Source organism: Larimichthys crocea, chromosome XIII, assembly GCF_000972845.2.
Source record: "Larimichthys crocea isolate SSNF chromosome XIII, L_crocea_2.0, whole genome shotgun sequence".
NCBI classification, from domain to species: Eukaryota; Metazoa; Chordata; class Actinopteri; family Sciaenidae; genus Larimichthys; species Larimichthys crocea.
In genome coordinates, this window is record NC_040023.1 from 4,972,057 (window position 1) to 4,997,753 (window position 25,697).

Genomic DNA, 25,697 nt, shown 5'->3' on the forward strand with positions numbered 1-25,697 from the left:
TTCACTTTTCTTGCAGACCTTTAAAATTGACCAATGTTAGGCTAATGTAACATTTGATATGTTAAACCTTTCCTTTTATGTCTCTAAACTATTTACCTGGACACATTATAGAGACAGGCTCTGTGGTCCTTTTCAAAAAGAGTCTTATTACCCACATCACTGCTTCAGCTTTGACTTCATATATATGAGACTTCCCTTTTCTATTTGGCATTTTTCGGTTTCATTTGTGCTTTTCTTGTATAACTGACCATTTAGTTGCCCGATGATGCCGAAAGTTTTTCAGCTTTTGTTGAAACTGAAAGTTTAGAGGAGATTTAACTTCATGATTATTCTGTAGCTTGCAGTACCTGTTACATTGTTTTGATTTTAATTTACACACATTAGAGACACCTCTCAATAATAGTAATGCACGTTGTGTGTTGATGTGCAGATCCTCGGATATTGAGTCTATATTTAAAAGGTCTAGTGTGTAGGCTTTAGTGAGGTTTCAGATTGTAACCAACTGAATACCCCTGGCCTCAATCTCCCCATCCAAGCATCTAGGAGAATCTACATTGGTTGCAAAAAAACACAAAAGGCTCAATCTAGAGCCAATGTGGGGTGTCGTTTAGCTCAGTTGGTAGAGCACTGCCCCATGTATGAAGCGGCCCAGGGTTTGAATCCGACCTGCGGCCATTTGCTGCATGTCGTTCCCCATCTCTCTCTCCCCACATTCCTGTCACTCTTAGGCTGTCTCTATACAATAAAAGCTTGAAAAGGCCAAAACAAAAACTAGAGCCAATGTTTGGTTAGTCTGTTCTGGCTGTAAAAACAGAGAGGTGCAACATCGATATAAAAAACATAAATAATTGTGATTGATTGAAAAAGATACTTCTGCCAATAGATCCATCTAAATCTTATATACTGGACCTTTTAACTTAAAAATAGTAGAAGTTAACTCACAAAATGCACAAAAACTGACTGAAATATTGGAAAGAATGACTGAAACTGTGATGGGGATTTTAAATGGATGAAAAACTAATGGGCAGGATTAATTATTAATCAAAATGATTGTTAATTACAGTTCTAAAACAACAAAAAAACAGGATTGTTTCTGTGCTGTTTGTCCAGGCTTTAACAGCACATCCAGTATCATTTGGTGCTTCATCATGCTAAACCAGAAATGAAATACACTGATGAGATGCATCACTCCCTCATGTTTTATCAACCTACTGACTTCAACAACAGATCGACTCAGATGTTGAGAACTACTTTCTCTCCCACTTTGTACAGCTCTGCCTGAAAGAGATGTCAGAGTTGAGTCACCCCCATTGGCAATACTCTGGAGAAGGGTGGGAGCAGAATTTACTGGATCAGAACTGACAAATCTTGTGCATTATGAAACTCATTTGGATGTAAAATCTCTGACAAACATTGCACGAATCCAGAGAGCCAGTCTTACATCCTAGCGGAGCAGCGCCAGGCTTTAAATCAGCATGACATTTTATATAAAAGCATTTGTTCTACAATATCTTTAAGAGAAAGCGGCTTATGCTCTTGTTCCCTTTCTTGAATTGTGCCCGTCTGTCTTTTATTAGCTATCATAACATAATGTATTTGATTTCTTTGCCTCTCTAAAAGTTCACTTCACTTCAGACGTCTCAAAGAGCTCAACAAAAGGTTTTTATAAAAGTGCTATAAAGAAATCTCACACCATGCTTTACACTAAATGCTGGCTGCCTTCTTGTACAAATAAAAGCTCCCAAACACTCTCAGTACACTCATTTATCTATAAACACTAGCCGTGTGAGACTTCTGCTTCCTTGTGCTGTTGCAATATCAGAGGAAACCAGCAGATATGCTACAGACATCTAACCTAATGTTAGATAAGTAAATTTTTCTCAGGTTTAGTTAGAAAATCAGCTTAATTTAGTTAATAACTGTGTGTAATAAATGTGCGTTTTGTTGAATCATTTAGAACAGGAACTATGTTTTATGGTACATGTTGCCTGTAATCTTAAAGATGGTTAAGATTGGCGGAGTGATTTGATGTATCACATTGTGCGTCAGTGTCTTACAGTTAAAGTGAACAATAAAGAGACCAAGTTAAACAGAGGAAGACGTTAAGTGCGTTTGCTTGACCCACAGCCAGAAAGTTATTTAATTTAGTAAAAGTCAAAGTTATCGTTAACGCTAAGAGTAACCAGCTTCACACTAACAAGTAAAGCATCTGCTCAGTATCAGCTCAGATTGTAATATAACTTCAAAGGATTGATCAAGCTTTATAAATGATTCAGAAGTCCTCACTATGATACATAAATGATGCCAGAAGTTGTGTCATTCGAGTGTGCCAGACTTAAATCCAGTCATATTACTACAGCACATGCGAATAGCCCACCAATAAAATGTGTTAATGGATGCGAACTGCCTGCAGCTTTTTTTGCTGGAGTCATAAAGCTTTAGGCATTACAGTGTAAAATATTTAAAACAAGGTGTCAGCGCACTATTGAACTCTACAAGCTCACCAAATATTGACGGTAGCATGCAGGGTCATTTATTCTAATAAATAGCAGTCGTAAAAGTTAGCTCGCCTGTGTAGATTCTGTACATTTATATCCTTCGGAGGAATGAGGCAGATTCAAGCAGGTAAGCTAATTTGATTGACCTTTGCATTTTTCTTTATTGATCGCTGAATAGATTTAAAAGTAGATTAACATTCAGCTCTCATCTTGCATTTAATGACAAAGAAAAAGTTTGTGTTTATCTCGTTCCAGTACTGGGTTTGTATTAAAGAGCATATTTTTCTTTTTGAGTGAGAGGATTTGTTTGTATTGCACAACATTAATCAACAGCAAAGTGAGAAGATACAAGGCTGGAGCGAAGCTGTCTCAGGCAGCATAATCACCTTTAATCTCAATTACTTTATCAAAATGCTTATTGAGGATCATCTTAGCTGGAGCATCAATCAGTAACAAACCAAGGAAATTGTAACTGCATGATAGAGTAGAGCAAAGTTACAAGGACGTCAAGGTTTTTTCTCAGCCACAAACTTTAAACAGACCTGGAATATAATGTGTAACACAGTGATGCTTTAGAAAATGGTCTTCATGTGGAAAGTCTTTGTGCTGAGTTTTCTGCCTTTAAAAGTGCTGGGTCTGATCCAGAGTGCACATTAAGGGCAAAGTCAAAGCTTTTCAATTTTAAATGTATTATTCTTTTAGTGAATTAATATTCATTTGTGAGATAAAGAAAATTAAACCGTTGGCTGGTCATAATATGATTTGTGTATCGCTGTTTGGTAAAAGTGCGGCCTTGCAAGCGAGTGTCACAATCGGCCAAAGATAGATAATAAAGAAAGGAGCATTGTGAGAAAAGAAACTACTAGTTTCCGTCTCTTACTGCAGTGTGCCAAACTACTGAATTATCTTTTTAATCCACTGAAAGGCAATGAAACTGGACAGGACATGGAAATATGTGACAGTCTTTTGAAGGAACTATTCTGTTTTCTGGAGTCAGGAAAAAATGGAAAAATAGATCCATTGTTATTCACAGCGCTGTAGTGTTGCCGGTCTTTTAGAATGAAGCAGACTATGGACCAAATTATTTTATTCCAGTAAGAAAAGAGTCGACTGTAAGCTTTTTAAAGTATGTGTTAGAAACAGCTGTGTACAGAATCCAAGCACTCACCAACGAGCTGACAACTAACGGTAGTCTCTAGGCACTGGCGTACAAAGTATTCAAAAAAGACTATACAAACACAAGGCTGAGTATTTACCGGAGCAGCCTGGGTTTGTTTTCAGTCTGCGGTCCTTTGCTGCATGTCATACCCTCTCTCGCTTTTCTGTCTATGGCATCTTCCTGGCATCATCAAAATAAAGGCATAAAAACCAACAAAGCACCTGAACGTTTCAGATTGGGGCATCCTCAAAAGGCTCACAAGCAAGGATGTGTCGGGGCCACTAGTGCAGCAGTTTAATGATGCACAGTGCATTCATAGACTTCACCATCTACTATCTATAATATAATTAAAACATCCAGAAAATAAAGAGAAATCTCTGTAAGTAAGGGGCAAGGCTGGAAACCTTAAAAAAAAAGCCTGCAAATCTTTGATCCATCAGGCGGCACTGCATTAAAAAACAACATAATTACATGAAGGACATTTTACACAGGCTTCAGAAAACTGCTGTCAGTAAACAGAGATGATCAATGCAGCTACAAATTCAAGTTCAATTCAAGTTAAGACTCGAAAATGCTAAGAGAAGGCCACAGTTTTTCATCATGACACAGTCAAAAATGTGTCCATGTCTTTTTTTCCTTTGGCAAAGTATTGACAAAGTTATGTCGAGAGAGTTATTGTTCCCTTTGTGCAGACCTCCCAGAAAAGTGGGCTACTGCTCCTGTTTGACCTTCTTCCAGATAATTCCGGCTCAAACACACAAAAATAGTTACATCACATGTTCATGTTCGCACAGGTATGTCTGCTCCAAGCATGTCGCATGGTTCAGTGTGCACACATGGTGTACTTGTCGCTTCGCCGTGGCTATGAATAAAACACTTGTCAGCGGCCAGATGTTGAGGCTGACGGCTAAAGCAAGATGGAAGAGTATAGTGAGCAAGATTAATAAAAAGAAATCTCGAGTAAGCCCAAACATGATTTATACCAATTAGCCATTTCTGTTCAAGTGAACTCTTTAAGGACTCATTAATCAGAGGAAGGCTCAGATTGTGTTCATAAATAACAATGTCAGGGTGAAGAGATAGATTGCACAAAGGAGATTACACTTCTGCTGCTGAAGATGCTAACGAGCACAACATGTTCTCTACATGTGCAGTTGTTTGACTATGTGATATCTGTGTTAATTACTATGATTACACAATTATATCTCATACAAGCTGAATTTATAACTAACAAAATGCACTTATCTTCAGTACATAGTCATGAGTTTTACTGATCCTTACTTGGTCAACGGCAACCAACCAACGCCGGCTGATACCTAGCCAGATATTGTTGTGTAACTGACATTACTGTGCAAGTTCGCTGTGTTTTAGCCATCTGTACTTGTGCTGCTGTAACTCTACATTTAGTATGTCCAAGATAAATGGTTCTATCAATAGAGAGAAGAAGAAGAAGACAAGAAGTAAGAAAGCACAATGGTTTTTGTCACGTACTCTGGATAACTTGTTCCAAGGTGGTGCCAAAATCATTCCTATGCCCATTTTCCCTGGGTACATATGCCTTTTCTTTTTTGATAAGCTCTCAATAACTTTAACAGTTTTAATCTTCTGATTAAAGAAAAGTTCTCCTGGCTCAAAGTTTCCTTCTGCATTAGAATCTTCCCTATAGCGATGTTCATGATTGGATATGAACTAGTCACCTGATCATATGCTTTTACACTTTTACCCACTTGAAGGTGCCATTACACTAGAAAACTCAGATGACGCTGAGGAATAAAAAACATGCATCATTTCGAATGTTTACCAGAGAGGACTCCTGTCAGACTGTAGCTCTCCTACATGTAAGTCCTTGGATAAAGATGTTGTTGATAAGACAGACTCCCTACATAGTCTCTAACAATAATGCTCTTTTTGTTACAGCACGCTTATACAAAACACACATAGCTCATGGGAAGAAGATTTTTCTCCGCCTCTCAGAGAGACAGAAAATGTTTTTCACCAAACTCCCCAGATCCTGCACAACAAAATGACCTTGTTTCCCATAGCTCGTGTGTTGCTCTTTGATTCGTAACACAATATTGTGAGCTATGAAAATAATACGGTTATTTTGATTCAAATAAACACAAAGGATGGCAAATATACAGAACTTGATTTCCTTCGTCGCCCTCATCCAGCCTAAAAGGACTCCATGTGTGTCTCATGAAGAACATAGAAGTAGATGTAGTCAAATTCTATGTCATTAAATCGTACTGTAACAACGACTTGAAGCCACAGTGGACACTGTTCAGCAAGGACGACATGGACCTTGTATGAAAACAATAGATTTCGTGTTAATGACCTTTATAAACCAACTTGACTTACTGGGATAGACTCCAACCAGTGATGCACGGGTTGATCCAAATTGAGCGGGTCACGGGTCACCAAACAATATTTTTAATGATGTGTGGGTCGCGGTCGGTCGGGTCGTTTGAAATAAAGATGCCGAGTAAAGTTTTGTAATTTATGTGGTAGACAGAATTTTCTGCGAAATACACAGACTTTATTGGCTGAATAACTGGCGCGAAGATGCCACAAGCTCTACAGGAGGTAGAGAAAGTATAGACTACTTTTTAAAATGCGGGTCAGGAATTGGGTTGGGTACAATATTTCACAATTATTTGCTGCGGTCCGAGTTCGGGCAGGTTAGTTTAAAACGTCGGTCGGTGCGGGTCGATTAAACATGGACCCGCGCATCACTGACTCCAACCCCACCGTGATCCTGATGAGATGGTTACAGATAACGGATAGATGGATGGATGGATGGAGATTTGTTATGAAGCAACATGTAATATCTATTTACATCTACATTAAAAGGAGCTTTTGCAGTGTTATACTTTTACTTGCTTAATTTCCCAGTTTGCTTTATTACAGAGGCACATTTTGGTGAAGAAATTACCAGTTTAGCAATTCAATTGAACTTAATAAGCTTTATGTGTCAGTTCCATTAAGTAATTATATGCCATCGGTTGTGTTTTAGTTGTTGTAAGCACAACTATTGTTCTTCTCCATGCACCTTGACAGTAGGTGAAGCTGTGCCAGAACCACAACTTGACTCCAACAACTTTATATCAGAGCAGAGAATCCCATGTCACTTGGAATCAAATAAGTCAGTCATCAGTTCAGATGATAGTACCTCTTGTGTATCCATGCATGAAATGGCCCCGTTCGTCCGTGCATTACAGCTTTAAATCTGACAGTGACAGTGTGTACCTAGACAAGGGTGCAGTGTCTGTGCATGATAATGTAGTCACGGATCGGATCAAAGTCACTTATGATATTCAGTGCTCATAATACGTGAGGAAGAGAGGTCTCCAGATCATCCAGATGTGGGCTTATGAGGCTGGGAAGATGCCCTGCTTGGGTACTGTGGGTCCACACAATTACAGGTTATAATGAATGGTTATTAACTGACTAATACAGAAAATATAAAAGCTGCAGGTAGGTACGGTAAAGTCAAAAGGTTACATTAATGTAATATTTCAGCAGAGTGCTTTAGCTATTGTGTTAAATTTTTATCTTAGCGGGTGAAACATGGAAATAAGCATGCGGAAAATGGCTGTCAAGATATCCTTAGGGTCCATTAGTGTGACACAGTGCCTGGAGCCTATTTTATGAATATATGCCTGATTTTAGCATTCTTATTCAATTTGCATAAAACAATTTTTATTCACTTTATTGGATGGAAATGCAAGTCTGCAGACATGTTTTTTAAGTTGGTATTAAATGGGAGAGAATGAGCAGTTTGGTTATTTCCTGGTGCATGCAGATAAAAACTCAAAAGGGGGTGGAACATTTAAATCACGCTCGGACCATCCTGTGACATCTGACATTTCTCAAAACAAAGCTTTTCATAAATACTAGCATTGTCATTTTATTTGCAACGTGTTGATGAAAGATGAAAAGAGAAAGGAAGACCCACTCTTTGCCTTTATGCCTTTAATGATAGGACAGCTGAAGATAGACAGGAAGCAGAGAGGGGGGGAGTGACACACAGTAAATGGCCGTCCGATTAGACTATAGCCTCCACACACGGGGCGGCCGCTTAACCCACTATGCTACCGACCTCCCCAGGTTCATTTCAAGGTAACAAAATCATAACAAATCTTTTTTTCTAGGTGATTGTACACTAAGAAAAACATAGCTATGGATATTATATTTCTTTTCTGTCATAGTCTGTAAATAGATACTGCAAAATCTTAGACATCAGAGCTTTAATGTCTCTGAAATCTTTCAGAGCACTTTAACTTTCTCACCCCGACTTACAAATTGTCTAGCTTGTGCTTGTACTATAAGGTATATTTTAAAGATTTCCTTATGATCTGTTGCAGTAATGGAGGCACATCTTTTTTTTTCCATTCTCCCTCCTCCAAAAAAAGCACAACTCCATATTTTTGATTTTATTTTGTTGCCCTTAAAATATATGAGTGAAATGACAGGATGAGAGGCACTGGGAGACTTTTGACAGAGACTCAGAGCAGAGCTAATGGCCCATTAAGCGGGAAAAAAAAGCTGCTTTTGATGTAACTGAAAGAGGAAAGTGAGAAACATGCAACTGCTGCAGAGAACAGAGGCATACGAAAGAGAGAGATGGGAAGGTGAAAACAATACTACAGAGCAATCATTTCCTCAACATCCTCTACTTATGGAACAGGGTTGCAGTATAGAGTGGCTTGGATCAGTGTAGACACTCCATGGATTTAAAACCTTGTTATCTGCTCTCTGGTTTTGATGTGCTCGTGAGCCTGTATGTATTTTCAATCCTTGGGTTGCGTTCTCATGCCGACAGCATTTAAAACATTGTTTCGCATCAAACATTGCTCACAGCATGTGGTAATTATTGTGGCTGTGTTGATGCTCGAGCACGGCACGCGCGTGTTATGCTTATGGTTCAGCAGAGCGCAATTACAAACAGATGACAGAAGTCACAGGCTCCCTTTATGGTGCTTGTATGCAGCAGTTAGCGAGCCCATGCGTGAGAAATACTTTGGCACGTATAAGACAGAGGTACTGGTTGATCATGTATGAATAAAACTGAAAGGTTGATGATGAGATGATGATGCTAATAGTACTTTAATGCTTCTTATTAGCAGGATCATTTTCTATCGCTGATAGTGCCATCTATTCTTCTAGGTCCTCTCGCAGTGTGGCTGATCTCCAGGCAGTTTGAGTCTTGTGAACTGTCGTCGCTCAACAACACAAAGGCGCTTTCAGATAAACCAATGAAACGTTTGATGAATAAATTTAATTTATCATTGTGGCTTATCGCATTTTAAAATCCATTTCTTTCTTCTCTTGGTTTGATTCATGCTCCATTATCAAGGGCTCAGTTCCTGAGCGTACAAGGTTTACTGAAATGGAAAATTGTCAACCATATTTTGTTCAGTAAATGGTATCAGTTAGCTTGTGCTTTTTGATAAGAATATAAGTTAGTAATTATAAATTAGAATATCCAGCACACACACACACGAAGCAGCCGAGCTCAGATCCTTTGAATGAATCACATAGGTTAATGCCAATAACACACCTGTTCCAATATCAGGTAATAAAGGTTTACTGCCCTCAATTAGACTAATTATTTTATAGCCTGAAAAGGGAATAAACTCCTTTAATTTTGGCAATTATTTCATTTTTCAGCTCTCTATTTTTTTCCAAATTAATTCATTACTTGTTTAGTCCATAAAACATCATGGACATAGTGAACATTTCAGAGTCAAGGTTGACATTTTCAGTACAGTTTACTATAAATGTGAAACTAAAAAGGAGAGAAAACAGCTAATTTTCACATGGTGCCCATGATAAATGACTTACGTGTGCTTTGGGCTGATCACAATAAAAGGCCACTACTCATTAGTAGTAGTTCAGGGCCCAATAAATGTCTTTTTATTTTAAAGCAGCCTTTTATTGAGACCAGTTTACAGCTCACCTGTGTCATAGTCTGTTCAATCAGAATCTCCATATTATGCCAAAGCGACATTATGTAACTTCAACAATTTTAAATCAAATCAAATCAAATTTGTATAGCCCAAAGTCACAAAGTACATTTGCCTTGGAGGGCTTTACAATCTGTACAGGGAGTGACACCCTCTGTCCTTAGACCCTCGGTTCGAGTGAGGAAAAACTTGCCCACAAAAAGAAAAGAAACCTCAGGAAGAGCCACAGAGGAGGGATCCCTCTCCCAGGACGGACAGACGTGCAATAGATGTCACATGTACAGAACAAATCAACAGAGACATATTCTACAATTACAATGAATGAGAAAATTATTACAGTAGCAGTGCACAGATGCACAGCAGCCGCAAATCATTATCTAACAAATCACATCAATGCCACGCTGTCTGTAATCAGATGAATGGTGTCTCTGTCAATCCCACTCTTTGTATGCCTGTATGTAACTTTGTGCTCCAGGTATGATCACTCTTGAGAAGTACATAACATTTTGAGGCACTATGTCACAAACCACCAAATGCAAACTATTACTGCTGTTAGCTGATGTTAGTTAGCCGGTCTGTCCAGACCGTGAGCTCAGGGCAGCAGGGAAGTGTTTGTACCAGAGGTGTTTAGGACCACTGAGAAGACCAGGGTGCAGGGGAATGATGATGTGGAGCGGAGTAGGGTAGGCAGACAATGTGATCTGGTGTAGCAGCCTCTATGGACATAATGGCAGAGGAAAATGAAGAGGACGTTGACACGGCAAGCTCAGAAGAGAAAATGAGAGTGACCGAACAAGAGGCCGTGGAACTAGAGAATATCAGGGATGGACTCGTTTGTTTGGCTGTTAGCAAAGTTGTTGACTCACTAACAATTGCAAGAGTTTGCATTATATTCTAAAGGTACAAACTAGGGCATAGACATATATGCTTGTTTAGATGGAAGAAGACCACTTCAGGACAGTTCTGATCCTTTCAAATCTCTCAAAATTGCCATCTGTTGAATGACTGACCAAGGCTGTTTTCTTTTTGCCGCTCTGTTCCTGCTCATGAATAAAATTCTCTGAAGAAATGTCTCTCCTGGGTCCCTTTAGCTAGTAAACATATGCTCTTTCTGATCTTCAGAGGGATTGTGTGACAGGCCTTAGGAAGAACCAGCCAGTCTTGTCACTATGTGAAAACCAGTATGAGACAAAACATTTTTTTAAAAGTTTGAAACACAATTTGTATGAGGAAGGGTGAAAGTGAAAACAGTGTTTTTCTCTCTGTTGCCTGGCAGAAGGCAGTTGCAAATGCCCAGGCTGGATCCAGGGCCACAGGGATGTTCACTCCTAACAAGACCATAATCCCTGATTATGTGTTTGCACCAAGCATCACAACAGAGCGGGCCGTACTACCCACAGCAAATGAGCTACCCATAGTTGACAATACTCGAATCTTGACTTTCAATGAGGATGTGGTCTCTTAAGAAATGGTGATCATCAACTATAGAAACAGTCGACAGTCTTTCTGATGATTGTTATAGGGAAGCAACTTAGGTATGAGCGATATGGCTACTCATAAAACGTTTCCATTTGACAGCAGCTAGATAAACAGTGACCTGGTGTCAGGTGTTATAGAAAAGCTGCCAAGAGATGACCCAAAGCCCCATGTCCTATTTGACAGCCACAGTAGACTACAGTCTACAATTTGGACTGTATACAACTGATGAAAACCAAAAATATGCATGTGAAGGTCTATCCATCTACACATGTTCAGTCTGCTGACAATGCACTTCTCAGAAGATTGAAACATAATTGGTACTGTATGAGGAGGGGTGGAAGGACAAGGTAGGTATGGCAAATGATTGCTAATAATTCTTCTCTCTGTTCTCACTTATCTTGAGTTTCTGACTTTTAGTAAGGATGTATAGCTCCACAATGTGGACAGCTGGCAGAAATAAGTTTAGATGGTTTATTAAATGTAACAAAAACAGCTCAACAGAGGAGAAGGTGAGAGTCTAAGAGATCCAGGCAAGAGTCTCAGGGCATGAGGGTGAAGGCTGGAGAACAAACAAACAAGGCTGAGTGTGGCAGGGCTGTGGAGGACAAGCGTCAAAGCAGCCATCTAAAAAATACAAAGACCAACAAGATTCTTCAAGGTTTCTCAGAGTTGGTAAGTTTTTATGTTTCCGCGAAGGAACAACAAACTGGCAAAGTACTAGCAGGGAAAACATGAAGGGAGGTGCAAATCCTAACATCTGACGGAAGTGTGGAAACACAGACAACAATGCACAGAAACAAACATTCTTAAAAGCTCGTCAATAAAATAGTTCATCTTTTTATTGTATGACATTTATTCACAGCGTTGTTACAATGGCTCACTAAAGACAATACTTACAGTCAGTTTACTGTTAGAATTGAAAAGGATTTCATCTGAAATTGTTTGATTTTTTTTATGCTGGCCAATTTTAACTGAACATCTGGCCCATTTTACTTGAACATTGTGTTGTAGCTCAAGAGGGAACACAGTCACAACTCTCAGACAAACAATTGAACTTTTTCACATTTTTTAACAAATAAATGTTTAAGAGACTCACGCTAAGTCATAAAAATATCATTAGAACTCATACATAGCTTATTTGATGGTCTTAAAAGTCATTTACCAAAAAAGTGTCCTGCTTTAGTTGACTCCACCAAACCAAGCAGTCATGATACAACACATTCCTACAGTATACAGTAGGTTATATGGATATAAAAGGCCCATCTGATACAATATTGATGGTGACATCAAGCAATAACTGAGCACAACGTGTCAGAGGATCCCCTCTTTACTATAGCACATATGGATGGCACATCTCACAGAGGAAACATAATCACATGGAATAGAATCACATGTGGAGTGAAATGAGAGAATAAAAAAGGACAGATGCGAAGCGAGGAATATATTTTAAGCAGCGAGAAAGGGAGAAGAGCAAAGAAATGCATCACAGTGAAAAGGGAGAGATGATAGATTGAACATGAGAAGATAATGAGGAATGAAATGCTGTTCAACAAAATGTCATCTCTCAGACAGTGGTCTGGGGAGCACTGCTGCCATTTCGCCGAGATTGTTACTATAGATGAATTTCACCTACAAAGACATCAATTCCTCAGGTGCAGCATTTCCTGGATTTCGCAGTGATAGAGGCAGGCTTTGAAAAGTTGGCTTTGAAAGTGGGCAGAGTGTCAGCCCCAATGAGGCGGCTTTGGCATCCAGATGAAGGTTGAATAGGAAGTGAGCGCACATATTTCTTTAGATCAAGACTGCTCGCTATGAACATTTCTTATTAGTGCGGATATTTAGATGTCAAAGGAAAAGATGCCACTGTGGCTTTGCTGTCAGAGATGTCTGTGGTAAACTGATCAACTTAAATGAACAGATAATTTGCTTTAGCTAATGTGTTTTGAACTGAGAAAGGTTATCTGTGACGCTGGTTGGTACACTTTGCTGTAGGATCATATTTTTGAGCTCTTTAAAAGGAGAATTTTTGAGGGATAGGTACGAGAAGGCCAGCAAGCTGTCAATTAAAGGTGGTAAAAGGAGTTGTATGTGCTATTTCCTTGTGTGACTTTGAAATCTGAAAGGTCTAGGAAGGAAGCTACCAAGACAAGAAGCAAATATGTCCCATTTGAAAAGTTCAAAGCGGAGGCCAAATAACTGTGGTTTGTCCTCTTCAGTGGTAAGGAGGAAGAAATTACAAGCAAAAATTACAGGCTGACTTCTGAATAAAACGGGGACCTCCACAAACACAGCAGGGAAATTGGAGAACACCAACATGTCACATCCCTGTAATATCGTTTTATATGCTTTTCCTTAGAACACTGTGACCTTCCATTAACTTTAAATTCAAGTTTTCTAAAGAGAAAACATGTCATCTTTGGAAATATGAAAAATGTGGCAAAATGCTATGTCAGGTCACACTTCAGCAGGGTGCAATTATTTTCACACGATTTGAATTTGCAATAAAACATCATGCGCGGCACTTTAAAAACAGGTTTTTCTTTAACATCTAAGCCTCCATTAAGTGAGGAAAATTGAGGTACAATGATCAGATAGAAATCATGGTGCAAAGGAAGACCGGAGCTTTATATGCCACCGGCCCCTTTCGGTTGACAGACAGAAGTAGTTACGTGACCAGTTGAGTGAAAATTGGATTTTATTTTGACTTTGCCTTTGGAAAATTTTGACAAAATGTGTGAGCGAGTGTCGTGTTTTTGGATTTCCGGTTTTATTTTGTAATTCTCCCTGCCTTTGTTGTGTTTCCTGCCAGTTTTAATTATCTTTGATTGCCTCATTAGTTTCACATGTGCCTGATTAGTTTTCACCTGTGTCTGATTATCCTGCCTTCACTTGTGTATAAATCTGTGGTTTTAGTGCCAGTTCGTTGTTTTCACTAGTTTGTTTAATGCTTTGGTTGGTATCTGTCTGTCTTCTTCACATATGTATTTAAATGAACAGGTTAAGCTCACAAAATCACATGCAACCCACTAAGTTAAAGCTGAGGTGGTGGTTACTCCTACTCTGCAGAGCTAGTTTGCTTCAGCAGGAGTTTAGCTGTTTCGTTTCTGTTTCTTTCTCAAATATAGACTAAATGTTGTCTTTGTCAGGCAGTACAAATATTGATGAAATATGGAAACGTCAGACAAGAAATACGAGGAGGTTGTAAACAAACCTAAAGTTTGCCAAACCTATTTGAAAGATAAAACAAAGGCAGACAGTAATTTCTTTTTTTTACGCGATCTGTCTGATGTAAACATTCATCAGTGGGATGATAGAAAGCTCTGATGTGATGTTAAGGAGTAATTCTAATTAACGTCTATTAATGCAACTGAATTAATTAACGGTAACAGTAACTGAAACGGTAAATTGCAGAGTGCTGTGACTTGAGTATGAATGTATGATAGGGTTCTCGAGTGGTGCCTGTCCAGGGGTTAGAAGATGGATGGATGGATGGATGGATGGATGGATGGATGGGTAGAGAGTGGGTACACAAAATGGATGGATAGAAAGCAACAATAAGAGGATAAAAAATGGATTAATGGATGGATGGTAGGTCAGAGACATGTCAGTATGAATGAATGAATGAAGTCATTCATGGAGTCAGGTATTGGAAATGAATGGCTGAATGGATTGACTGACGGCCAAAAGGATGGGAAAGACAAATGGAGCATGTATAGAAACTGAACGATAGATATATGGATGGAGCATTAATGGATTGTAGGAAGGATGGATGGAGGTATGAACATGAATCGAAAAAGGTTTGATAAATAGGCGAATGAATGGGTGGACAGATGTATGTATGTATGGACTGAAATGTTGGTGGTGGAATGAATCAGTGGAATGATGGTGCAGGTATATAAAATGGATGGATATATGGATGGAGTGGATAAAATTAATGAATTCCTGGGCAGATTAATAGATGGTTAAATGGATGGATGAAACAGGTGTAGAAAATGGATTAATGGATGGATGTTTGAAAAGAAAGACACACACAAATTAATGCTTGCTCCATAACAGTAGTTCACTCATCAAAATGCTGCAGGCAATACCAACGATAGAAATAATACTGTATCTTTACTGGAGTTAACTAGTGACTCTGTCTTGATATGTGATGATTTATGTATAATCACAAATGCCTTTCATCCATCTATCCATGCTTTCACGTAGATAAAAATTCTTAATAGAAATCAAGCACTGATCAATTTGTTCCCCAAACCTCAACCTAACATGCAATGCAAATGAGCAGGCAAACTCTTCATTATTTTTAATCCTTCATCTTATTTTGGGGGAAATCGTGTTTGCTGAACAATGAAATACTTATTAGCACCCCAGACAAAGGACACAATGATTGACAGGATTATATTTAAACAAAGCTGGTAGTTAATCACTTCTCTCTGCATGAGGGCACACAGCCTGGTATTTGTTCTCTATCTCTAATTAAACAGAATTACATTCCATAACACATCGTAAAAGCCGAGGCGTGTTTCAGACCTCAAAACAAACTACTGCAGAACATTTTCAAGGAAATGATGGGTTCACAGAGGTAACAGACAAACATTATACTTAGAAAGAGAGTTTTCCAGATGGGGTTATGAGACACTGACATGATTCAGTGTGTGGTGGCCCTCAACTGCAGCTTTGTTTTTGTTTTTTTTGTTATAATCAAGCCTTGCAGTAATAGACTAAAATGTTCCATCGCTGCTGGTGAAGTGCCTTCCCTTATAACAATTTCAGTGCCATGTACTATGTCACAGATGAGTTCAGTTACCTTTGTGGCCGAACAATACCCTTTTTTCCAACCAACGTAATACACACTAATACCTAAGTACCTGCCTACCTGCCTGAGTAATGTTAGATCAGAACCATTCAAGTTCACCTTAAACTAATAGTCTGGTATCCTTTGTACACTTATCAATCATACTGACTAGGAAATGACTGCATACTTTGAAAAAGAAAAATCAGTCACTGCTTCACTTTTCTTCAATGATGATGACAGTATAATATTGTATTAGAGTATAATTGCATTTGGAGTCTCTTATGGTGGAGTAGCTGGACATACAGTATATCGAGATTACGTAATATCTGTACAGTGATACAATAAGGCGATATTGGTATGTACATATTTTATCTTTGTGTTCTAGCACCATGTGATAGAATATTTATATATAGATCTGTTTATTATTGTAACTTTAGCTTTCAATCCTGTCTGCAATAATTCCATTTTATGGATTAATGTTATTGCTGAGATTAGGTTAAACAAACCAAATTTATATGGAGGATAAAAACAAATGTGACTGGAACAATTATTATGCAAACTATCCATTGTAAAGACTAAGTCTAAGTTCATGGTTGAACCAGCATTTATTTGGGGTTTTATTTCTAAAGTGGTGTAGATAATCTGGATAAGATATCTGAGGGTTTCTTATTTGCAGCCACATTCTTGGATTTCAGCAATTATTTCGATGAGAACAATGTTATCATACCTGACAGTGGTTACGGCTACGGAAACAAGGTCGAAGTTGTAACAAACCAAAATTATCCTTTGAGTGTTCATCACCAAAGTAGGACAATAAATAAAAAAATTAATTAATTAGCCATGCTATGCATGCATGCAGCCATGAGGCTGTACTCAGGGACAGCAGTGCTCGGAGCTAAATGCTAATTTCAGCATGTTGACTCACAATGACGATGTTTACCTTGTACTGCATAATGGTTACTATGTTCTTTGTTTTGCATGTTAGCATGTTTTGCATTTGTTAAATTATGCTAAACACGAAGTACAGCTGCAGCTGATGAGAAGGTTATTCATAAACTCAAGTATTAACACATTGCAATTCATTCGGAGGATGATGCTTAAGGGATCACAGAAGTTATTGCAGTTCATCCTGAGGGGGACATGCATATGCACATGCACAGGAGTAAGGCTAACCTGCCTTCTGTTATTTTTTCTTTTTTAGGCTGTTGACAGCATTGAGTGCAGTCTACATTATGCATAGTAGCTCCAAAAACCAATAGCTTCAGAGCAAAATTATAAATATATATTTTATTTAGGAATCTGCTTCCCTATTTTGTCTATCTGTTCACAGGAAGCTGGATTTTTACAGCGATTAGTGGAGTCAAATGGGTGACAGGCAGGTGACTGATAGAGCTCCTTCATCAAGGTGGTATTCGAATCAAGCAGCCTTTCAAATGTCAAGGAGTGAACACCTCCACCTGAGATCAAATCAATTGAAATTCAGTATTGCCAGTATGGAGCGACACGTTCATTAGCCACACTGATATCGTCACGCATTCATTCCCAGATGTACTTAGAATGAGTCATTTACCCACGAGAAATATTCTTAAGCTACGAATATGACACATTGAAGGAAAATGTAGGGTAAGAAAAACTCCAGATGATTTGCTCAACGGGTGCAGAACACTATTGCTTTGTGAGAATCAATCTCTTGGTGATTTTAATGCGGGGGCCACTGATGTGCTCTCTTTACTTTTCTGGAATGATCAGCGGGGAGGTTACCACCAATCATTTCGTCTCTGCTGAACGCCACAAGGATTCATGACACGCTCAATTGAAACTTTCCATCTGTGAATATTTTGCACCATCAAATGCTGCTCACAGGAGGTGCTTGAAAAAAAAAATCTACACCTGCTTCTCTTCCTGTGTCAGACTGAATGAGCTCCTTTATTCGGTGTCTGCATACTCAACTACTGACTACTGCAGCGGGTCAGCTGGGTTCGAAATTCATAGACTTAATATTCACCAGAAATTGTTTTACATCAGAGATCCTCAGAGGCTGCCAGATCTCTAAATAGATCTGCATTAGATACCAGATTTGACCACATGATGTGATAAGACTTTGCCCCACGGGCCCATACGGGAAATTGTGTTTCGTGATGATTCAGTTTCTAATTGTAACAACAGCCTACACTATGTGAGGAGACGATCAGTGGAGAATTCCTAAACATTTTCTAATGCCCTTTTCACAAGAGACTATCACATGACTTTCTTTGTCTAACTTTTGTCTCTCTATGTTGCTCTTGATGGGTAGAATACAGTTGCGTCTGACCATGTTCAACCCATGTCAACAAAGATTGATTCACAGTGGCCCCAGAATACTGATTAAAAAAAAAACTGATCCAAAAAAGACTCTTGGTCCAAAGTAATTAAACCCCAAACACTAGTAGCAACACAACGCACTAGCAATTAATGAGCAGCATTGATCAAAATGAGCAGCAATGCATGTCCTAAGAATCAATATAATGCTTTTCATAGTTCACGCTGTCCATCTAGCCTCTGAAAACACATTTTCCTCCTGCGATGATTGATGCACCACACGATCAAAGCCGATAGCTAGTCTCCTTGGATCCACTTGGGTATTAGACATATTGACACACAGACCAAAGACCTGCAGTGAAAATACAGTACACTACGAAAACCCAATTAGACTGGAGTCAGACCTGGCTCTACTTGCTTGCTTGTGTTACTAAGAACTGAGTGACCCAAAGAAAACGGTTATGAAGCCAAGAGGGTTGACCAATTCAGAATGATTCAGGTTTAATCTGTGTCACTTTATCCTGAATCAAAGTCTGTGTGAAATGAATCTCTCCATTAACTTGGGTCCTTATTGCATTTTGAAAAAGCTTAATAGGGCTTTTACAAACTCTCAGGTTTTTATCCAATAATGTTTGATGATGAATGATTTCTTTCATTACCTTCTCTAAAAAGATAAAACTTGATATTGGGATCCTCTGTCCATATTCAAAGATAATACTAAGCCTAACCCTCTATACTACTACAAGTCTTGATAGTAAATTTAAAATAAATGTACAGATTAATATAAGATCAAACAAAAAATAGTGTATTTAATATTGTTCTGTCTTCAGCAAAGATTTTGAAAAATGGTTAAAATCAATGCAGATCAAAATGAAGACAACAGAAACGGAGACATGATCTTACAGTATTTATTCCTTCCTTCTTATTCAAACCTGGCGCAAATATTACTAACAATGGTATTCCAGTGGAAGCTAATGTAAGGAACAGGCTCCAGAGGTCTGTCTAACTCTGCATCTGCAGATTATTATTTCATTTTCAACCTCGATGTCTTCAGCCCCAAACAGAGGCTGGCTTCACTTGAGGACATTTGTCATACAGCTTCACACAGCTCGCTCTGGAGACTTTATTCAATCTTTCACATGTATTTGGTAGTAATGCTTGTGTAAACAGAGTCACTTCCTTTTTAAGCAGTTGAGAAAGATTAACAATGAAGCTACTAACTGACAGGTGGGGCAGGTGTTTCGCTCACTGCATATTTACAGGAATCACTGTTTAAGGTAATACTTTACTTTAAGTATGATGTAGTGGGAAACACTCCTTAAAGTAGGAATAGGCCTTTGTGTTTCTTCTAAAAGAATTAGGGAATCATCAGGCCAGGATGGGTAAATTATTAAGTAGTAAAGTGTTCTGCTTGGCTTGTGTGAGTGGCATATATAATGCGTTTTTCTTTAAATGGTTCAGGGCACCACACTCATTTCTGCTTTTTCACATTTTCTTTCATCTCCGTTATGTTCCCCACAGCTCATATGCACGACTACCATAATGTGTAACAGGACCCATGACTTCTGGTTGATCAGCAGAAAATAACAAAAGGCTGGAGCCTTCAAAACCGGCAATTCTGTGCCGGAGTACACAACTAACGATAAGGTATGAGTTCCAATAAGAGTGCAATATATGAGAACTACAGCAGCTAATGGGCTGAAACAAAAGCAGTGGAGTCACTTTAGATGCGAACAGAAGGAAAACAGAGGGAGAGTGAACAGTTGATGGGGACTACAAACAGTCTGATGAGACACAACTCTTGCTATAACTGCGTCCATGAAAACCGGCATTCACCACAATTTGCCACAACATTAGTTCCATTACAATAGAGTGGAGGTAATGGCATTGATAATTAGATTGTTTAGATGTATTAAAGTAGTGGCCAGAGGGTACATTGGTGAATTTCTTTTTATGCAGACATGATTTTTTTATAGGTGGAGTAAAAGTGATGACAACCAGACAATGCTGACACTGTGAACAGGTTGACTCTTGAATTTTTTATTGCATTGATCTGTTTCTAAAGTCATACATATAAAGTAAATTGGTATGGTATTGTATGTATGTACTGTATGTATGTATGTATATATGTGTGTGTGTGTATAAACACAAAATGTAGATGAAATGCATTCACATTCCCAGCATGCATCCTCTTCCTCAGGCTCAAGTCTTTCCATTCTCAGCAATTTCACTGACACTGTGAGGTGACATTTTTTTATGAGCATTCAAAGATTTTCTGAGTTAAAAAACAACAAAAACTATTTATTTTTTCTGCAGTGCTGTTTAATGTTCTGGATGATTACCTCTGTTCCAGCAGTCTGTGCTGACATGTTTAGCCAATGCATCTATTTCCCCATGCTGAGAGTGTAAAGGCTTAGAGGAGTTTGGAGGAGTGGATTAACCGAGAGGCAAATGGGCTGTGATGGGATGTGATGAGGCAATGACAACAGCAAGCACTGAGGAGGCAGCAGCCGTCGGGTAGAAGCTCCTCAGGGACTGACTGTGCATTAGTGCATCGTTTGTGGTAAATATGTCCCTCTGTCTGCATAGGTAGATAACTCTGCAAGTGAAGCACTGGGTTTGTGTCCCATGACGAAGAAGCCTTGTCTTTGTTTTGGATCACTTGTTAAGCCCTCAACATATGCATTTCCCTGGAGAGACATTCACTCTTCCAGCCGACAGTGAGTCATTTATAAATAAAGCATAATGCATGCCGATAGGGACAATATGTTTAGTCTCTGTTGGTTAAAAGTTAGGACACGTAAGTGGCGTGATTGAAGATCTAACTATAGATCACCGTCCCGGCTAATGGATGGCATGGTGATGCAGGTGGCCAGGGAGTCACATAGATTTTGTATTTATAATATATTTACATTAAATTTTTGTCAGTCGAATTGGTTCAATATAGTTTCTTCTTCTTGGTTTAAACGTTTTTTCCGTTTCAGTGCCAAAGTGAACTCCCATATCAGCCTATGCAACGTTTCAGTGCCAAAGTGAACTCCCATATCAGCCTATGCAATGAAAGTGTCAGTGTTCCGATGCAGGGTTGGGTGATGCAGGTGGCCAGAGAGGCGCCGGCTCTTCCCTAAGTTTTGTCAGTCGAATTGATTCAACATGAAGTTGAAATTGCAGCAGTGCAATGGGTGTGGCCTCTGACATTTTCAAATCATACTTCCCTGGATGAGGAGATGCCACATTAAAAGAAGTGGTTCATCCAGGGTGACGCACTGCCATTGCACTCCGGTTGTGCTTACCCCTGCAAATTCAGCCATAGTGTCAGTCCTCCTCCTGACCAATGGACCAGTTGGACTGATAGAGGCGCTGCCTCTTCCTAAATATTTTCTGAAAGGATGCTGGGGTGGTACAAAATAATTTTTTCATACTTTTTTTTCATAGAAGAGCAGCCAAAAATCTCTTGTGAATGACAGTCAGGATCAATAAGGCCTGGCTCATCCTCCCGGCCAATGGACAGGTTGGTGATGCAGGCGGCCTAACCTACAAGTGTAAAGGAAGTCTACCAGGGGCACAAAACCCCTGCCTTTGCAGATGCTGTGTGTGCAGCAATGGAGGGGTTAGGTATGCCGGGTTCTGGGAGCGGGCTCCGCGCATGGTGAGACCCAGGGAAGGAGGATGCTTGAGACTCTGCCATCGCACTTGTACTGACCCCTGCAAATTCCCCAAATTCAACAATGGTGTAAATGATAGTCTGTTGTGAAGGTCACCTATGGGTGACCAGCCCGGCACCAGCACACCCTCCCAGCCAATGGACAGGATGGTGACGCAGACCGAACAACTGTGGAGGTCATTACACAGGTAAAGCTACGCTCTGTGGACACCACCACCACTCGGCAGGAAATGTCTGTGAGCAGATCCATCATGTTGTCAATCCAAAAGGAGTTTACTGCCCGCCTCCATTGTTACAGCAGTTAACGTTCACAAGTACAATAAATCAGTGTAGAGCTGCATCTGAATGAAGCTCGATGTCAGGAGTAAAATAATAGGCTGTGACTGTTCAACTAATGGCAGGGTGGCTGGTTACCATGTGTACATTTTACACCCCTTCCAGATCACAGTTCACTGATTTGAACTCCTTTACCCTCTACGCCAGCTGCAAGTGATTCACCGCCTCTCATAGTAAATGAATGGGGAGACGGCTGCTACACCTAGCTTGCCATACTCAGTCTAGCACTATTGTATCATAAAGTGTAAATCAATGGGCTCTTAGGAAGCCTATTGATTTAGGGAGGAATCGGGCAGAGAGAGACAGTTTTATTTGATAGAACGAAAGGGTAGGAGTTCTATTTCGCGTAGTCTCGTAACCCAAAGGTTGATGCCTCAATTCTGATCCATCCACCAAAAGCTGCAACAAGCTTGTTTTCCTTTTCTCTCCTCCTACAAATGATCGACAGAAATCTGGATGTTGCAGCCACAGGCGCTTGTATGTTTGTATGTTAGGCATACAGTAAGATCAGTGGTTGTTTTTGTGGGTAAACTGGGTATTTTGTATTATCAGTGTCTGAGCTGGGTAATATTCTTGATACTGCTGTTGTTTGCTTTTTTATTATTCGTGATTTAGTGATAGCTATTAAAGAAATAACTCAATATTTAGGCTAAATGCATGTTTGCTTTCTTGCTCAGAGTTTAATGACAAGATGGTAACCACCGTCAATGCACCAAAGGAGATCACAATAGTGTTTTTTTCCATTGCAGTTTTTCTACTTCACTTCCATATTAAGCTGCCCAGTCGTCCTCTGAATTCGCCAACTTCAACTAACAACCACTTGCATTGATGACATACTAGCCAATCAAAGGCACAAGGGGCGCCTCATGACCTGGTGGGAAAAATGGCACTCGAACCTGTATGTGAAAAGTCTTTTTTCAATAAAACTGAACATTTAAACAAAGTTTAACAGAAAGAAAGTTTGCATAGAGGAAGTCTTAGATCTTTTATTTGGGTTCAGTGCTAACCACTGGATCACCATGCCGCCTAATTTAAACCCGCCTGGTCTAATTGACACAATCAAATTGGCAATTGCCAAAATGCAGTGCCTCTGTCTTTTTAATGGGTATACTGTTGACATTAGAAGTGCAACATTCATGTTTTTTATTACATTCAAACTGTTAATTTAAACTCACAGAGCAAACTCAAAATCTCTAGAATTCCCCACAGAATTAAGATAACACCTACGACAAATACACCTTTAATACGATCAGGACGAGAGATTTATGGTTTTGATGCATCAAGGCCTGCACAAACACTTCTACTGAAAGAGCCAACAATAAGGCATTAAAGAAACTCTCCAGGGGAATTGTGGCTTCAAAAGAAAGGATATGTTAACAGTGCTTGCCTGAAATGGTTATTGATTTTATGCTCATGTGAAACAAGTACAGACTCTTTTAATAATTTTGATGCACAACCCCTAGATTTAATCTGGTCAACAGGCAAAACAATCAATACATTTTCATCTCCATTTGCTCACGGTTGTGTAACGCCTGTTCTCATTTCCAGCATTCTTCATCCCTACCAAAGCCCCTATCTTAGTGAGATTTTTTGTCTGCTTCCGTCTCTGTTAGGGTTTTCATCACTTTTTCTTCTGAGCTGTCGCTTTGTTCATGTTCTTGCCTGTGTCAGTGTGTATACATCCTGCACTTCTATCCTTACGAGGACCAGTGTCTCCATTAGGTAGTAAGGTGAAGACTTGCACAGGGGTTAGGATTATAGTAGATTTATATTCTATTTATAATAGATTCAAGGTTAATATTGGAATTAAGAGGTCATTTTTACACACCTGGTGTTTTAAAATGCATGTAACTAAAATAAAACCCCTGCATGTCTCAGTTCATGACTTTTCCTAAAATTGCTTTATTAATCATCTATGGAATGAATGTAATTATGTGGGGTGTGGGATAAAAAGAAAAAAAAATATGATAATTTATACCGTTGAAGGGTTATTTTTACCCATCATGCTGTGTGATGTCTTTTGATAAGCGGGCTAGAGTTGCTATATTTGATATAAAATATAAGGCTAGATAGATAGATTTGGAAATATGAACCAGACTAGCAGATGAAGGATGTTTTAGAAGTGTTGGCAATGTGGAGTGGGTGAGAATCAGTCATCACTCTGTTTCTTTATTTCCATTCGTAACTAAAACACTTTGATTCATTTATTCCTTATTCTCTTTAATAATTATTTAAATGTGTTAATCATTTTGTTGTTTGTTTTGTTGCCGCCTACAGTTGTTGATGAATTTTAAAATGTATTTGACCTTTCAGATCTGTATTGCAATAAAGCAAATGTGAAATTAGCAAACCCCACAAGCTGAATATTAAATAGATAGAGTCACCTCTTAGTTATTACTTAAAAATAGATGTTTAATTAACAACTTAACAGCTTCAACAATGTCATCTTTGTGACTGATGACACTAACTTGGAGGTTCCAGCACTAACTTTCCAATTCATGACAGTGACAGTTAAAATGTTACTTAGTTTTGGTAGATTAGTTCAGCCATAGATACCAAGTTATGAATGTGACCACAGACAAAGAAAATACACAATGTTTAAGGACACAGGACAGTGTTACTGCTCTGAAAAGACTGTCCCTTTTCTGTCAGACACCCTGATACAGTACTGTAGGTCCAAAGCAAAATATCCTGATGACCACTGGAAGATTGCCATGCACTTTGGTATAGTTATCTGTGGTTCCACTGCAAATAATTGAGTTACCTCTGTGACATAGTGCCACCATTTGTCAGAATTCTCAGTCCATGACAATATATGTCTAAAACTAATGTCCAGATTTCAGTGGATCAGCTGTGGATATTAACATCAGCTGGGGGATAACTCATAATAACTGTAATGGTCCTGTGGTCTATAGTGTAACCTTCACACCTTCACACATAGTGTAACATTCAGGACTCTGAGGTGAAGTAAAAATGAAATTACCTGTCCATTCTAAGTACAAACTTTATGTCCCAGTTGTTATGGACTTTTCTATCCTTAGGTTACAAGAGGTCACGTGTGGGCCTTGAGGTCCTCAGCTGTATGAGTTGTTTGGCTTTGATTGAGAACAGTAGGTGCCAGTCTATCTCGACACTGTGGTGGCCAGGGTCAAAGAGACCTATTGCTGCCTTCCTAGTCATAATAGATAGCTTGCCATTGATGTTCCAGTATGCGTAAACAGACATCTGTGTCTCCAGACTAGAATATGCTGACAATAACACCTGCATGAGTAAAAACATTCTCTTTGACTAATTCTGGGCGTATAGTATTTGTGGTGTTATCTTGGGGTTTAAAGTCTATCCACCAGCACGAGTTGGGCAGAATGTGAGAATCTCAGGCACTTCTGAATTTTACTGACTGGGTAGCTCAGCATTATTTAACAATCACACTTTAAGGCAACGTGGTTGTAAATTTAATATTATATTCCTTATAGCTGAACAACTCCATCTATTGAGGACGATC

General features: G+C 39.1%; 1 long non-coding RNA gene across 4 annotated transcripts in view; it reads right to left on the reverse strand.

Moving 5' to 3' along the window:
• Positions 1-25,697, reverse strand: part of LOC113747239 (uncharacterized) — a 170,849-nt gene that overhangs the window by 44,400 nt on the left and 100,752 nt on the right. The window lies entirely within an intron of this gene.